The sequence below is a fragment of the Phyllostomus hastatus genome, unplaced genomic scaffold, assembly GCF_019186645.2.
Source record: "Phyllostomus hastatus isolate PE091 unplaced genomic scaffold, TTU_PhHast_1.1 phas_contig_98, whole genome shotgun sequence".
Classification (NCBI taxonomy): Eukaryota; Metazoa; Chordata; class Mammalia; order Chiroptera; family Phyllostomidae; genus Phyllostomus; species Phyllostomus hastatus.
The window spans coordinates 11,796,803-11,803,173 of NW_025333999.1; positions in this window are offsets into that span (position 1 = coordinate 11,796,803).

Sequence of the window (6,371 nt, forward strand, 5' to 3'; positions counted from 1 at the left end):
TACTTAGTTACATGTCCCTGACCAAAATAACTTCTCTACACCTTAACTTCCTCACCTGTAAAGTAAGATAATACTACCTACTACTCCTATCTGTTTAAGGGATTAACATATATGTGGAGCACTTTGTATAATGCTTTGGCCCACAAGCAAAATATAAATGGTAGCTGCCACTATTATGGTTATTACCATTATATCCTTTTGTTATCACTAGCAGATCCAGAAGAGGCCACTTGTACCGATTTCTTTACTTGCTTGAGCATTCCTGTTACCTTTTACTTCAGGCATACCCTGTCTTGCCTTTCTGGCCACCCACCATCTGGCCAGTGTATTGATCAAATTAATCAGAAATGTGTTGTCCTTGGAGTGTACTAGAAAGCCTGGTGAGGCCATGGGACACCACTGGGTGACTATAAAGATGCTGATATCAGCATAAAAATCAGGTGCAAAATCGGGTGCATTAACAGGTGGCTGTGGACCACACTTGCTGACTTCTGCTTCCTGGGATCTGGACCTTCTTCACCCTGTGTTAGTTGCCTAAAGTTGCTCTTTCCTGCCACCATTGGTCTTTCTGACACAACTCTCTGACTTCCTGGAATTCTACTGCCATCACCTAAGCTTCCCTCTGCCTTTAGGGTTTGGCCCCGTATGTGGGCGTATATGTCCAATTTCTAGTTCCTGAAGTGTCCTAGGCCAGACATTTACTAACAGCCTGCATCCACCAGCCTGCAGGCGATGCTCATTTTTCTCTCAGTGAGCATTGACACCCATCTAGTTACAACTTTCTTCTCAATGTCACTGCTGTTCAGCCCCCTTTCACCTGGATTTTGGCCTGTTTCTCTACCTACCCTCTAATTTCTCACTTTGGTTGAAGGTATACTGCCCTCACCAGCCACGGAATTATGTGCCCTGTGCTAGTCACCAACTCAAGTCTTAGTGGGAAGAGATCAATCTCCTGACCCCATCCAGTGGATGGTGGTCCTGCTGGGGATAGGATCCCTTATTCCACGTGACATTCCTTTTCCAGCTCCTCATCACAGTGAGACAAGTGGAAGTGGAGATAGTCCACCAAGCTTTCTTAGCTGATGAAGATGCTAGAAATAGATTCCAAACCCTCTCCTCTAATTAATTCCATCAGTTTAAACTTGTGGTTTCAGACAGAAACTGCTACAAACATGGAGAACCTAACTCTTCAATACCAAAGGGGCTTCAAAGCCATGAAATGTTTGTGTTGCAGAGTCCAGGAATTGTCCACCTGGCACCCTCAGAGCCTCATGGAAAGTGAGCTCAGTCTTCCAGGCCAGAATCCGGTCCCCAGCTCTGCATGTTGGCCAATTTGATGTGTAGTGTACCATAGGCTATGGAACACCCCAGATCTGGATAATGAGCATCAAAATCACACACACAAAAAAATGTGTATATAAAATCTAGATTGTTACTGAATTTATTTGTACTAAAACATGTAATTCTTAAATACACTCCAGACCACTGACAGGAGTACTTTTTCTATGGTAACTAATCTGCATAGCAAGCCAAATTATAACCAGAAGGAAGGTGATGATGCTGGGTGGCTTGATGGCAGAAACTGCTCCCTGTACAGACTGGATGTCCATGTGATCCTCTCACTCCCTCAGCTGCAGACATACCACCCATGTGTGCTTCTCAGACTCTGCCTTCTTTATCTTCCCATTACTGTCATCCCCACAGCCCCCCACCAACTTGTCTTATCCATTCAGTCAATCATTAACAGTTGGTGGTGCTGTTCTTGTTGGCAGTGTGTGTGTACGCATAGGGAGTGCTACAGTATGGTTAACTGAATGGCAGACACAGTTCCCGACCTGAAGAAACTCAGAGTGAATGGGAGACAGACATACAAAGACAGTACTATGTCTAAGGGCAGAGACAAAGATGTATATATGCCTTTCCAAGAGAGCAAACTTTAGAGAAATATTATGCAGTTAAATGTAGAAAAAACCTAACTCTTAATCCAACCCCTTCCCTCCTTTCCCTTTCCCTCCCCAGAAGTAATCACTATTAAAGACAGTGTAAGAGATCTGTCCAGAAAAAGTCCAGCCATTATTAATATAACGAGAATGGTTTGCACTACTTCACTGTAACCTGGCAGCCAAGGAGAGTGGACTGGAATGTATATGTGTGAACAATGATGACTTCACTGTACTAGTCAGTGGGGGTGGTAGACACCATTGAGTGAGCATGTGCACTGTGTGCCTGAGCAAGTAGAGCAACGAATCTGCATTAAATTTTGCGTTAAGCTTGAGCATTCCTCTGCAGAAATTATTCAGATGATTCAGAAGGCTTTCAGGAACAATGCAATGACTGTAGCAAAAATAAAAGTGTGGCATAAATGCTTCAGAGGTGATCGAGAATCTGTTGAAATTGATCTGCATCCTGGAAGGCCTGAGACAAGCAGAATACCTGAGAATGTTGAACGCATACAGGCTCCAGTTAACAAGCATCAGGGTCTGACAGTGCAAGAACTAGAAGCTGACATGGGGATTCCAAAAACTACTGTGTCCGAGATTTTGACACAGGATCTTGGCAAGGAACATGTCATGGCAAAATTCATTCCACAGCTTCTGCTACCAGAGCAGAAGGAACATCATACTGCAGTTGCTAATGACTGGATTCAAACCACTACAAATGAACCAGATTTCCTCAAGGAGGTCATGACTTTGAAGGGGACAGAGGCGTCATTTTCCTATGTGAAATGTTTCTTGTATCTTGTATCTTCTTCAATAAATGTCTCTGTTTTTTCACTGTACATGGCTGGATACCTTCTGGACAGACCTAACACATCCTTCTGGTTCCCCACTGCTGCACACTGGACCCAGGCTTGTTCTGGTTGTACCATGCTGTGTGAGCTGTCAGATGCTTTGAACCTCCCACCTGACTACACCTACATGTACTTTCATGAAAGTTCTCCAAGGCATATTGGTCAGTGGGGGGAAAAAAACCCTACAAATTAAATACTTAGAAAAACAGACAGAAAATACAAGTATATTTACACAGATGCATTTATAATAGGTAAGAAAATTGACCTGGAAATATAAGCATTTGAATTAGGACCTTCTGTAAATAAGTATTTAATATATTAATTTTTTATGAGATATACTGCAGATATACCATATTTTACTGTTCATAATGCATACCTTTTTGCCCAAATTTTTGAGGGAAAAATAAGGATACACGTAATACATGGGTAGTACTAATTCCGTATCTATATAAATGTTTTTAGTTCTCTTATTTATGCTTATAATGCAATGTAGAAGTTGAAGAAAATGATACTTCTGATATTGACAGTAACAAAGTGTTTTTGGCATTCTATCATGCGTAAATATAGTAAATTATTACCAGTACTTAAAATTTTTGTACCATAATATGTTCAAAAGTAAATGCTAAAATTCCTTTATAATTCAAAAAAAACAAGTATCTAAATATAAATAAATAAATAATTGAATTTAAAAATTAAAATGAAATATTTTTTTCCTGAAAGTTTGGGCCAAAAATGTGGGTGTGCATTATACATGGCAAAATATGGTTCATTTGAAACACTACTTAAGTATTTTAGGCTCAGTGGAGTAGCAAGGTCAACTGAAGTCATGAGAATGGCATGAGCCAAAGAAAGAAGAGCAAAGAGTCAGTCCAAAAAACCGAGGTGCAGTCAGAACAGTAGAAGGAGAGTCCGAAGCCTGGGGTGTAATGAGAACCAGAGAAGGGCAGAGTTCCACGGGGCCTGGGAGTGGCTAGAGGTGTGGGAGAGAGGTGGGAAGGGAGAGTGAATCAATACTGTCAAACTCAGCCCAGTCCAGATTGACAAGAGCTAAGCATAGGTCATGTGATTTATAAAACATCACTGGCGTCCTCCTAAAAAACTGCTTTAATAAGTAACAGAGGAGCCAGAGGCCAAGGGCTGGAGATTAAGAATGAAATGGCGGGGAGGGGAGAAAGAATGCTTGTCCTCTCACAAAGCCCAGAGGACAAAGGAGCAGGAGTGTCCAGAGCCTCCTCACTTAGGGCTTTGTGGGGAGTGGAACACATCTGGCTGTTGCCTCTGCAGAGAGACCTTGCCATCTGGGACTATAGGTGTGTAATAATCTAAGTTAGACCCACAGGATTCGGTGTCTGCTCAAGTAAAAGTGAAGCCAATGACCCAAATGGTCAAAACTGAATAAGTACTGCTTTGCAGTTTACAAAGTAATTTAAGGACTTTGGGAAACAGGTACTGTCATTGTCTCTGTACACCAAGTTCAGAAGAAAGAACAAGCCATCAGGACAATTAGGCAATCACAACATGAGTCCATGCTTCTCTAGTACAATTTATTGTTTTATGTGTTGCCACTACTTTGATTAAAGCTCTTAGGGGTTGAAAAGCTGACATTTGAAATTCACCCATGCTGTTTCACTTAAATTGTTAAATTAAGGTTAACAAATTAGCTTCATTTCATGTGCCCACTCTGGTAAGTGCTGTGGCTGCTAAACATGCAGGGTTAAGAAAGATTCTGAGGATTGTCAGGAGAGGGTACCATTTGATTGACAACTTTTGACCTGGGCACTTAAAGGGGGTGTGATGCTTCTCATCTTCTATTTTCCTACTGAATGATTCTCACAATAGCAGATTTGTGAAAACCACAGCACTGACATTTCCTCTTTATTTTTATACACATTAAGTTAAGGGTAAACCCTGTGTTAGAAATGCAAAGCAGTCTCATGACAGAGAACAGCAAATGGGTCAGAAAGAGTTCAGAAGCAAAACTTGGAATGCAAAGGGAGAAAGAGGAGGGGAGGGCAGGGCAGGGCAGAGAACCACACGGGAGTGAGAGAAAGGGACAAACAGATCAACACAAGGTAGAAACAGGAAGGTGGGTCTCTATTCTCTTCCCACTTTTTCCTTCCTCAAGCCTTCTATTTTCTCCTTTTCTGTTCTCCATCTGGCCTTTGCAGCCTGGGTCCTTAAGACACGTGCCAGACCATCTTCTGGGGATCCGTAAGAACACCCTAAGTCTCAGATGATGTGAAAGTCACAGGAGAACTGCATTAAGAAGAAATCCTCTAGTCAATGACTAAAATGTGCTTCAAACTTAAATGTTGAAAACTTGTACTTTTCACAGGTGATAGATAAGCCATCAATTTAACCATATGTCTGATCCCTTAGACTGACCTGGGCTTTTTGTTCAAAACCAGTCCCAAATCTCCATTTAAATTCCAGTCTTGTCCTTGAAAATTCCTGTGCTCTACACATCCAACTGGAGACACTATGAAGTATTTATTTAACCTTCAAGCTAGGACTTTGCAGCAAATTGACTAGTTTTGACTACTAAAAGCTTCCACCAGTCCTCAGTGGCCTTTTTAGTATAATTTAGTGCCACAAAAGCAGTTCAGGCCAGGAATGCAACAACTTCAAAACCGCAGCTTGTCTTGGTATTTTAATGTAAATTATGCATACACTCTCTCAACCCGGAGACAGTGAGAAGGGAATAGAATGAATCAGCAATTTTCTCTGCAAAGCTGTGCAGAGAATAAAAGGCATCAGCAGGGAAAAGTGAGGCACAAAGGTGTATATATATATATGTGTGTGTATATATATATGTGTGTGTGTGTGTGTGTGTGTGTGTGTGTGTGTGTGTGTGTGTATTCTTTACTCTAGTTTAATTCAAAACCACAAATTGGCCTCTGGTATTTCCTTTCAAAGTGACCAGACCACAGCCCAAGGATGGGCATCCTAATAACCTGCCAGCTTAACTCTTCTGCTGCTGCAAGAAATGAAACAGCACCCTGAGAGCCATTGGAGCAAGGCCTGTGCTGTGAGGGCTCCACCCCGAACGGAGCCTCCTGCTGCTCACAGAGGCTCTGCCTCCCCTGCAAATCCTCACTGTCTCTAGGACCCAATCCCCTCATCTGTGTCGGCTGCAGGCCAATTGAGAGTAAGAGAACACATGGACTAAACATGTCCAGCCGGTTTCAGGCAAAATGAAAGGTGTATTATGGATGACTGGGTCCAGCATATTTGCATACGAGAACCTATAATAACAAATGTTTTCTGAAGCTGGATTCACTTAGGGTCCTCACAGGGATGATCAGGTGCCATGAGGAATATCTCCAGCTAAAGGCAGGGCAATGCAGAGACACCACCTTAGCCTAATAGGAGTCTAGGGACTTATGTCCCTTCCAGGAAGGCCAGACCAAGTAATAATGGCTTTCAAAGAGAAGCTCTCCTTTTTGGAGCATCCCCTTCAAGAAGTCCGGCCTTTATCCCCTATAGAGGTCATTGTGGATGCAAAACAGCCTTCTGGCTGGAACAGGAGCCCTGAGAGTGAGGGCAAGGTCCTCCAGAGCAGCAGTGGAAGTGGCAAGTG